The sequence below is a fragment of the Strongylocentrotus purpuratus genome, unplaced genomic scaffold (genome assembly GCF_000002235.5).
Source record: "Strongylocentrotus purpuratus isolate Spur 01 unplaced genomic scaffold, Spur_5.0 spur5_scaffold_15, whole genome shotgun sequence".
NCBI lineage: Eukaryota > Metazoa > Echinodermata > Echinoidea > Camarodonta > Strongylocentrotidae > Strongylocentrotus > Strongylocentrotus purpuratus.
This window is the reverse complement of record NW_022145600.1, coordinates 34,232,682-34,243,894: the sequence shown is the minus strand read 5'-3', so window position 1 is coordinate 34,243,894 and position 11,213 is coordinate 34,232,682.

Here is an 11,213-nt window from a genome sequence, read left to right as displayed (position 1 = left end):
AAATGACTTCTTTACAATATCTCTTTATTTCCTTTTCTTTACTTTCCAAATTGAACAAGTTTGTCATGCGCCTCTAATATCCAATTACAACATTGTTTGTTTCATACGCTAGAAGTTCTTGCCCTCCTAGCCAATCAGAATTCCGGAAAATGACGTAGCTGGTACGTCGTGAGAAACGATAGCCAAATATGGAATTCGTGACGTCAGATAGAGCCATTGTCTGATGCGATCTAGAGGTCAAATCTGATGCTCTCGTACAAAGTTCATGTGAATTGGTATGAATACTTGGTATGTATGCACAGGGAAAATGGGATTTGTTTTCACAACAATGCTTGTGCGTAGTAGACCTGCCATTAAGAGAGTGAGATTTTCTTGTTGACTGAATGAATAATCACGTCTGTGCTTTGATTCAAATATCAAAATAAAAATATTTATAGATGAAATATCATTTTCGATTAGAAGCGGCTGAATGCTATATGCATACGGGAAAGACGAAAAATGAAGTCAAGTTTTCAGAGTCACCACATAATTTGCAATAATGACGTAAAAATCAACTCAACATACTATACACAATTACACATTCATTCTGCCCCCGCCGAAAGAAATATAAATACATTCGGGTTTTCTCACCGGAAACTCCATGAGTCTCAAAATATCTTTTGAAATAATACATTCATCCAAGATCATATTTTCCTTCCTGATGGTATGTTTCCAATTTTGTTGTATAAAACATGACTTCAAGTAGGCCATGGTGGAACCCATAAAACAAAAATTCTGAACACGCACGTCAAAATAAACACGAGGAAAGAAAACATAAATAAAAGGCTGATAACGCAAAACAACACATCTATTTTTACTCAAAATATTAAACACACGTACATCCTCTATCTAATATTATTATATGCCATACGTCGAACAATATGTTTTGTACTATTCTAGAGGCAGCAGGTAAAACAAGTTCTTTTTTTAATTGATGAAAGGAATACATACAGCTAGCCATGACGTTATTATTATCTCTCAATGTATATGGAAATTAGTAAAGGGGGGGGGGGACTAACAAGCGAGCCGAATACGCTCAGGGGGGGGGGGGCAATCGCGGTCTATACCCTACACTAACCGATTTTTTAAACTTTAACCATAAAGAAAAATATGACATAAATCATATTACATGTATTAGAACAAGCATATAGAATGAAATCAAATTGCAAACCTAATCCTAACACTACTGTATACCTTTGATAAAATAAGGTCATTATTGTCGATGGAATGTAATCTCTTATTACCACTCTAACTGCACATCACTGAAAATCACTTTGAGAGAAAACTTTTTTTAATATTTTTATAATTTTTTTTTTTACTAAACGTGACGGCATTCCAAATCGACATAGTTCGAGAGTTAAATTGGTGGTAGGTCTATGATTACAGCGATACCTTCTTCTCGACCTTCGTTACAATGACCTTATCATCGTTCCCTCATGACAGCTCGGGTCGGGTCACCTTCAAATCATGCTACCCTTTTCCAGTTCGCAAGTCACAAGTATATTTAGACCTTCAAAATGCCTTAACTTGACGGATATCCGGATTTTTTAAAGCCTTCGACTTTTAGGTATTTTTATGACACACTGAAGGCTAGAATACTTTTCCTTCAAGTTTTTGGAATGGTATTCCATCAATTCTGTTCCTTAGACAAATATACTGAAGAATAAACGTTATGATTTCAGGATATATAGTTTGACAAAAGAGCAAGACATATTACATTAATGGGCATGTACTCAGAAAATTAAAAATAATTCGATTCAATTCATTCTACGAAAGAGTTGTGGTCAGAAATATTCGCTATGAATTTCCTCTTCCAGTTTTGGGAATGTTCTAAACCGCATCTGTCACGGTTAACACAATCGTGTTCTTTTCTCTTCTATATGAAACATTGAACAATGTTAAAGCAATATTGCTAAATTTGCTGTTGACGTATTTTCAATAAACCCCATAATATTAACTTGCTTCAATCCTTGTAGATGATGATTGTGTTATATACTTCCATAAAACAAGAGCAATATTGTATTGGCTATTGTATAGGCGAATACATGGTGGGGGTAAAGGGCCCTCGGATAATTATGACTTATGAATTAAGTTGCAATATTCTTATGCCGGTGAAAATTGCTGTTACCCCTCCTCCCCCCCCCCCCCCCTAATGCAGGAAGTAGACTTTTCAAACTCATATTCCACAGGCGACAATGGATAAAATAACTTCCCTTTCCAATTGGCCCATGGTATCATGTAGGTCCATGCTTGTCATTGCATGAAAGGCAGGTTTTCTTTCCTCTAATCTACTCGTCACCTTTGTTTTTGTGTTTGTAACACTACTTTTTTTTTTGTAGAAATATAACTAAACGACGATAATACTACAACAGTAATGACCAAACAAAATAACACCAGCAGCAATAACAAAAACAGCAAAAGCAGCAGCATCTACAACAGCAAAAAGAACAGCAAAAAGAACAGCAAAAACAAAAACAAGAAAAACGACGCTGATCAGCAAAAATGCAGTAACGTTACTACATTATACAGCTTCTTTTTATGGGGAGGGGGGGGGGGGGTGGACGAATTTTCAAATAATTATGATAGTACTTGCAATGCAGAGAAGGTAAAGTCCTTTTGATCCTTTTTTCTCAGAATAAAATACATATCTCAAGATGAGAGCGTTGTTGAATGTGAAACTCTGTTACTTTCTAAAAGGACACGAATTACGCTGGCGTTTCCATGGAAACGATTACATAACGTCCACACTCAGCTGGGTAATTATAGCTTGACATCAATATTCAAAATTAAGCTTCTCAATTTAGCTTGAGGGTTGTTTACTCGGGTCATAAAGATTCAGTGAAAAGAGTGTTTTCTTGTAAGGACAGACAAATATCATTTGTGATCAAGTCTCATGCTAACCTTTTAACGTACAGGTATCATGAGGACAAACCGGACCTGCTTTATCTGTCCCACCGGACAAATTAATTTCCCTTCGAATAAAAAGTTCCTATCGGGAAATTCCCACATTAGTCTATGGGGTATTCATTAGCAAACGAGTACAAGAATATATTTCGGGCTTATCGACAAGATTCAATTTAATTCGCTGTATTAACTTGATTTTTTTTGGGGGGTAAACATTTGAATACAAGAACTCAATTTTGGTTTGATCTTTATAGGAATATTCATATTTTGCCAATGTATTTGGGAGGGGAGGGGCTTGCTAATTACAGTTCTTGATTATGTTTTATATTTCCTATATAGGTGTCTTCAATTACCCGACGACAAGTAGAATTTTATTGCTGTATTGTAAAGTTCACTTTTTATTCAACAGTTTTGTCGCAATAACAAAGCTGAGTGGGCTATCCAGCCACTGTGACTAAATTCTTGATTTTATATGTACTTTGTTTTACTTTGTTTGTCATGATTGTTGTTATATTGTGATTTGGAAAAAAAATACCATATCATACTAATAGTGTATCGACAGTGATTTTATTTACGCTGAAATCCTAATTATAGGCTTAATATCAAAACCAAGAGAAAACAAACACAAGGAGAGAAATAGACCTTATATAGTGTCATTGAAACCCTACTGCCAGTACAAGTGAAAGAAAAAGCTCGTATTTTGAGTTTGATGATAATGCAGTATATCATATAGGTTTTCTTCTTTTATTTTATATTGATTAGTTTCTATCGCATATTCGTTCGGTTGCTATGGGTTACTGCACGTATCTCAAGATGGCTGTCAGACTATGGTCAGACCGGCCTTTGGATAATCATCAATGCACAAGACTATTTAATAAAAATCATAACAATTGACATTTTGTGTGTGTGCGTGTGTGTGTGTGTGTGTGTGTGTGCGTATGTGTGTGTGTGTGTCTCAACCCCGGGTCTCAACAGCAGAGGCGGAACGTTGATCTTAAACTATCATTTAACGTTCAAGAATGTAGAATGATGGGTAAAAAGAACGCAACGAATATCTTTATATTTCGTAAATCACCTCACTTACTAATATTGACAACATTACCGAAAACAAACAAATAAGAAACAAAAACAAATAAAAACAAACACACAGAAAAAACACACTTAAACAAAGAACGGCAACAGCAAAACTAAGAGGGGGGGGATGGAAAATCTATTTGATAACGTTATCAAGTCAGATAATAACCTTTTGAATTCATCTACATAATAATAATTAAATTAGATATTTTCAGTCAAGCGAAAATTTAAAATTTCACTCTTTCTTCACCCGAAGGTGACAAACGTCTGGGGGTTCATTTTTTGTTACAGAAAGCAAAGACAGGATACTACAGATTTAGTTTCGGTACAAAATATCTATTATCATCTTTTTGATGGATTTCTAAAAATAATCCGAGGTCATGTTTGTGAGTGCTTTTCTTTTGACTTGCATTACAATATTTTGGATTTCCTCTGTTTGTCTGTCCTTCCGGAGGATATCTGACAAGTCGGCAAGGAGAGGAGATGATAATGAAACTCTTCCTTTCCTACAGGAATATCATGGTGAGCTAGCAAAACAAGGAAAAGATGGCATACAGTCGGTATGTATGGACCATCAGCATGAACGCGGTGCACTTATGCATAAGTATACTTATACTTATACTTATCATACAAATATTTTTTTGGGGAGGCAGCCGATGTTAACGAGGAGACACATTTTTTAACAGGAGTATGCTCACAGTGATCTCTATTCTTAAAAATATATCTCTTTTCATAATAGCTTAACACCTTTTCACTTTATGCCATTGTACTCATTGGTTGTGCTATGTAGAACGTACCATGTGCTAGTTATTTTTACTATCATTGTTATTATCATATGTAATTATTCTGAAAATATACTGACAAATCTATTTAATAGAGGCGAAAGGGGCTCAATTTCGTCAACGGGCTGCAGGGCGTTTAGCTCTTTATTGTTATAGCGCTTAATACGAAATAATGACGCTATACGCATCTAAAGATGATTCTTATAGAGTTTTGGGATAATTTTGTTTGTGTGTGGACACGCTGGAATGACGAATTCCTCATTTCAAACCTCTCGTCTATTTGAATATCTCGGGCCGTTCCTCGCAAGTGGACAAGGGGAAAGCCTGCCTATATAGTGTTCTTTAAGCACTTTGTTCAAATTATTAAAAAGAAGAATCATGACTGTGGTCTCATCGTATTCGTATCTCCTTTTACTGTACGATGTGACGGGGGCCTACCCTGTGTCCTCAGATACACTTTTCTATTTCGGAAGTCTATTCATGGCTTTGATAATGAGATAGTTCCTGCTATGAATGGCAAGTAAGCCTAAAGGAGAGTCGTATATAATTGCTTATAGTGTAGTGATAACGATCTTCTTAACTTCCTCCATTTTAATTCAATATTCCTTCCTTCTTCGGCTTGCATGGTCTAAGGAAATTAAATTGGTAGATGTATTTTTGTGAAACCATCGTAGCCAATATGCAATCCGAACAAGAATCTTCCTGTCATGAAAAGATCGTCCGATGTGTCTAAGCATTAGGTTCATGGTCTAAGGAAGCACCCTCTTATCCGGATATTACTGGCCGTCATAGTCAAATTTAAAACAGATACGTTTCCAGGCTCTTGAGTGAGAATAAAAAAGAGACCCCAAATCAACAGGGAATGTTTACTGAAAACAGTTTTATCTCTGATGTTGTTGTATCTTCACCATTAAAACAAAGTTGTGATTCTGAAAATTGTTCTAAATTCAGTTGTAACATCAATTTATTGTTGTGTCTTTTCTTTGATTTTACCCGTCCTTCAGTACGATCAATCGTGTTTCCCCAATTCCCCCAAAATAAGAGACAAAGACTGCTCTACGGAAGATTTTTTTCAAAATATGGTTTCAAAATAACTACAAATTGTAATGCACGACTATACCATTTTTCCCGACAGTGACTCCCGACCTTGAACATTCTATTCTAAAATTTCCTTTTCTCCCTTCTCATTCTTTTTCTGACCCCCTTTCTTTACCTTCTCTTTCTATTTCTTTTCTTTTACATCCATCATCGATATCATTTAATTGTTTTTGTCTGTATACTTTGCTTTTTAATTATTATACTTCTACCTTATGAATGACATTGTGTCAACATTATTTTGAGGAACCGAAATTCTACAAGCTATATGTCTTTTATTATGTTCCTTTTTTTCACATGTAATTTCGAAATTGTTTAATGTAAATGCCATACAAACTGATACTGTGTAGATGTCTTTATTGTTCACGAATATCAATTTTGTAAGTATGCTATGTTTTGTTAATGTATTGTTTTTTTCATGTGAAATAAAAGAAACTAAACTTAAACTGAAACTGAAACTGAAACTGTGTCCCTATTTTGTATCTAGTATTATTATCATTATTATTTGTTTGTCAGGGAGTTTCTGGACTTGTAGCCCCCCCCCCCCGGCATGAGAACCTTGGATCCACTTTCAATATTAATTTTGTATAAATAGAAAATGGTTTAAAGGAATATAAGGAGTTCATTGCGTGATCGCGTATCTGTTTATCATTGTGCTTATCAAGATATCTGTTTGATTTGAGTTTATAAGACATTGTATAAATTTACTTAGACGGAGTCAACAAACTCGTAATCGTGTTAAATCATTAACTAGTTGTTGTTCTCAGCAGACCTGGGCAAAAGTATCACAATACACAGACTTTGGCCTAGCCTAGGAGCGACAATATATTTTGTAATTTGTCTTTATTAGAAAACTTCAGTCATTATGGAACATTAATATTTTGTTTTTCAATACACAGGCACAACTATATGGACAAACAAAATCATTTGAAAGAAACATGGAGAGATTATAAATATTAAATTGTACAAGAATGTATTTAGTTAGTTTGAATAGACCTTCCTTGCTTTTGAAAAATAAAAAAACATTTCATTTCAATCCTCCTTAGTTCTGCTCTAGTTGAGATTCATGATGTAGTTTATTTTATTTTCCTTTTTAAAACTTTATCTTATGCCTCACATGGCTATACATGATTTAAGAAAGCGCATGGTAAAATACTTGTTATTGTGAAAATCACTTAGAGTATGATCCTACAAATTCTTCAATAAATATATATAAGATTTTTTTCAATTTAAATGTAATTCATTTTACATTTCGCATTGCATAAATCCCATTTCTGTGCTGAAGAGTGCCTCTCTTTGTAAACTATATAAATTCCTCTCTTTTTAGAAGCTAACGGTAAATACATGATTCTCGTATGAATGAAGGAAGGAACTTCCCCTCAAGTGGCAGTGAGGCATTCTGTAAAATATTAAATCAAATCTTCATAACACTTGAGCAAGTTTATATGAAAAACACAAAAACAGGAAATACGTAAACCCAATTTGTAACGCTTGGCTCCTAGTGTGTCTATTTGTGTATATCATGTTCATTTTATCATGGGTAATGATAGCACAACACTTGAAATTAAGCACTGTATAAATGAATATATTATTATGATGATGATGATGATGAAAGTTGACTCTACTCATCTTTACACATTTCCTCCTACCACGCAGATTTAAGACTTATGCCTTCAGGGTGACGACTAAAATTATGACTGCAAATATCAGCTGACCCACATCTCCTAAAAAGGAAAGAAATAAAACAGAATGAAACAACAAGAGATAAATATACATTCTGTCTGTTTTCACTTACGGTTAGACTCGTCACTGTGCCAAACTTTAAAAAAATGAGAAAATGTCACTTCCATTTCGGTCGCTAGTGGCGTAGCACTTGTCTTGTCTATTCATGGAGTGGGTACGGCATCAAGGGGAGGGGTACACTGGTCTAACTGAGGGGCCGAACTGTGAAATAAAAAGGCTACTTGGGGAGGGGGGGGGGGGGCTTTCGGATGTGGTCGTATCATCTTCTTTTCACGTTTCACATATTCCTCTCCCTTTTGTTTTCTCCGCCGATTGATTGTGGGAGGGGGAGGGGTAGGGGTGGGGCACGTACCCCCATGCCCTCTATAGCTTCGCCGCTGTCTATCGTCATTACTTTTTCACCATGTAAGGCAATGGGAAATACTTGCCCTTTCTAATGCACATCGGAAGGAAAACGAATACAGATGCAGAATGGCTGCACCATTGTGCTACAAATAATGTCCCTGATCGTTGTGAGCCGGGGAGATTAATCGGGGTATTTGAATGGTTGTATGAGATGAGAACTTGTTAATTAGTTCCTTCCCGATACAGAGAGAGGGAAAGACAGATTTATGATGGGTATGGCCTTAGAACCATGACGTATGGCATGTATAAAGTAAATGTCTATTTAGCTTTTTACCAAGGGTATTTGTATATTAAGCAACATAGTCAGTAAGAATGAATAAACAATTTATTTTTTATTTATATTGATTCATTTATTTATTTATTTATCAATATTATTATTATCATGATTAATATTTTTATTATTTTGTAGTTGTTGATTTGTTGGGGATGGGGAGGGTTGTTAATGTGGTGTTTTTAAAAGAAAATGTTCATTATTTGGATATGGTGGATGCGAGAGAAAAGAGAGAATAAAGACTCCAGATTGAGATAATAATTTTTTAAATATAATTATACTGTACCAGATTAGCAGTATAAACAGATAAAGGGAAACAAAATGAAAGAATGAGAGGAAAGAGAGAAGAGTGAATCTAGGATGGAGTGATGAAAATGGCGTGGAGCCAATAAACAGTGAGGTAAACATGACTATAAAATACAGGAAATCAAGATATAGAGCGGGTATGTTTCAAATTATTACTTTTCTTGCCACACCAAAATATAATTCCAGTTCGATTGTTGAACCATGCAGAGCACTTCTGCTGGTCATGCTGGTATATGGTTAACCCGCTGTATGATGTGAAAAATATCACATTTCAAAACACTATATCATTTCCATCGTTCGCAATTTTATTTTTTTTCTTTGGTTAAACTCACGAGCTATATATTAGTTTTAGAAATATATTCTTTTTTCTAGAAATCGACAGATGGTGAGTTTAAGATAGTCAGATACGTTCCGTCTTTTGCAGGTTTTATAGGACTCACAAACTCTACGATCATGCATGACAATGCGCGAAAATATAAATCATTGTGCAAAAAAACCTTAATGTTGGATAGCTTAAACTAAAGCATTATTTAGCTATAGCTATAGTTCTATAAACATGAATATATAATTTGACCGTCGAAAAGCTCCATTCCGACCACATAATTGAGAATAATACCAATGGTGTATATCAGTCATGTACATGTAAATCACCTTTTACAAATCAATAAAGGGAGTGCGATAAGACTTGGTTTAAAGAATAACAAGATAACTCTATAAAAGTCCAATAAAGTGAACCCGATCAGTCGATCATTAAAGAAACGAAACAAAATGATACAAATTCACAACCACAGAGAATAAAAAAAGAAAGATTTATTGTATATCTCCCACTTAACACAAAAGCCATGATCTGCAAATAAGACGGTAGCGTGTCATTGGTCACATGACCATAATACAACGGTCAAAGCTCACTTTGGTAATGCTACGATGGTGGAAAAATATGTTTTCCGTTCTTTAAATAGTACAGTGATAATTAGAAAAGTGAATTGCCAATCGTTTTGTTCATCCATAAGGAACGTTGAAAGGTTAAAGTTATAGGTTGAAGTATTTTGGTTAAAATGCGTTTAGTTAAAGATAAGTTTGAGTTCTTGTAATGATTGAAGATAAATTCTCACAGAATCCAACAAGATTTATACTGTGTATAGGGGCTGAGTAATGAGCATAGAAAGATAAGGAAATCAAGGTAAGTATATTATAGGCCCGACACCATGTGCTTAACACAGGTCCCTATAATTATGTGCAAAATATAAATGAGTTGTGATTTTTATTGAAGATGATTTCCAGCAAGTTTTTGTGAGGTTGTTTTTATTTTACTGGTTCGAATTATCATTCTACTGCAGGATAAACAATCCAGAATGAATTACAGCCACTTTCCCTCGACATACAATGCCCATACCAGAGCTCAAGATTTATAGGGTTAAGAAGTTTCGTTTTCAGAAAAGCTGTTCCCCTTTAAGTGCGTAGACCGGGATTCTGGCCACATTGTTATTGTAAGTGTATATTTTTCATCCTTTTCATGACGATTCGATCCCAAAACTTACGCTACGTTATTATTCATTTTGTATACAAACAAATAAAATTATTACAAAATGACAGAAATGAGAAAAGAAGAAAAAGAGGGAGTATAATGGCCCCCTGCTATGTAACCACTAAACCCATTACAATCTGGATCAAGTAAATATTATTTCTTCACAACAAGTTTTTTTTTTTTTTATCTATGTCACTGTAGATGTACTCGGTAAGATATCACAACGATAACCACTTTGCTCTCGCATGCTTGCAAACATGAAAAGGTTTATCTCGATTATTTTCTCGAGTAATCTGTTTAATGACTTAACAGTAGTACCGTTCCGACTGGTTTGTGTACTGTTCTGTACCGCTATGTTAGTGCTATCTATTTTAAGATCATGATTAATCGTGGAGATAGAGGCAATTAATTTATGACACTTCCTTAATTCGCTAATGAACCTCATGTGTGGGATTCAGCTTGGATGAAAGGAACCGATCTTGCCATACATTTTAATCGCAGTTGATTTGCTGAGTGCGCGGACTTACTTTGGTTATAATTGTGAATGAGCAAGTATGAGAAAGATAGGGATGATATAGGAACAGAGGAAAAGAGGGAGGGAGAAAGATGGAGAGAAGTTAAAGAGAAAGAGAGAGTTAGAGAGATGACTAAAGAGAGAGAGAGGGGGTGGGAGAGAGAGATAGATAGAGAGAGAGAAAAAAAAAGAGAGAGAGAGGGAGGGAGGGAGAGAGAGAGAGAGAGAGAGAGAGGGGGGAGGGGGAGGGAGAGAGAGAGAGAGAGAGAGAGAGAGAGAGAGAGAGAGAGAGAGAGAGAGAGAGAGAGAGAGAGAGAGAGAGAGAGAGAGAGAGAGAGAGAGAGAGAGAGAGAGAGAGATGGAGATAGGGAGAGAGATACAATAATATACTTGGAAACAGCAAAAAGAAAAACCCTTTTCATTCATGCAAAACCCTTTTTGGTAATTATTGTGGATGAGCCAGTGGAGACATTCAGGGAGGAAATGGGAAAAAGGGAGGGAGAAGGATGGAGAGAAGAGAAGAAGAAAAAGAGAGAAAAGGCTAGATTGAGAGAG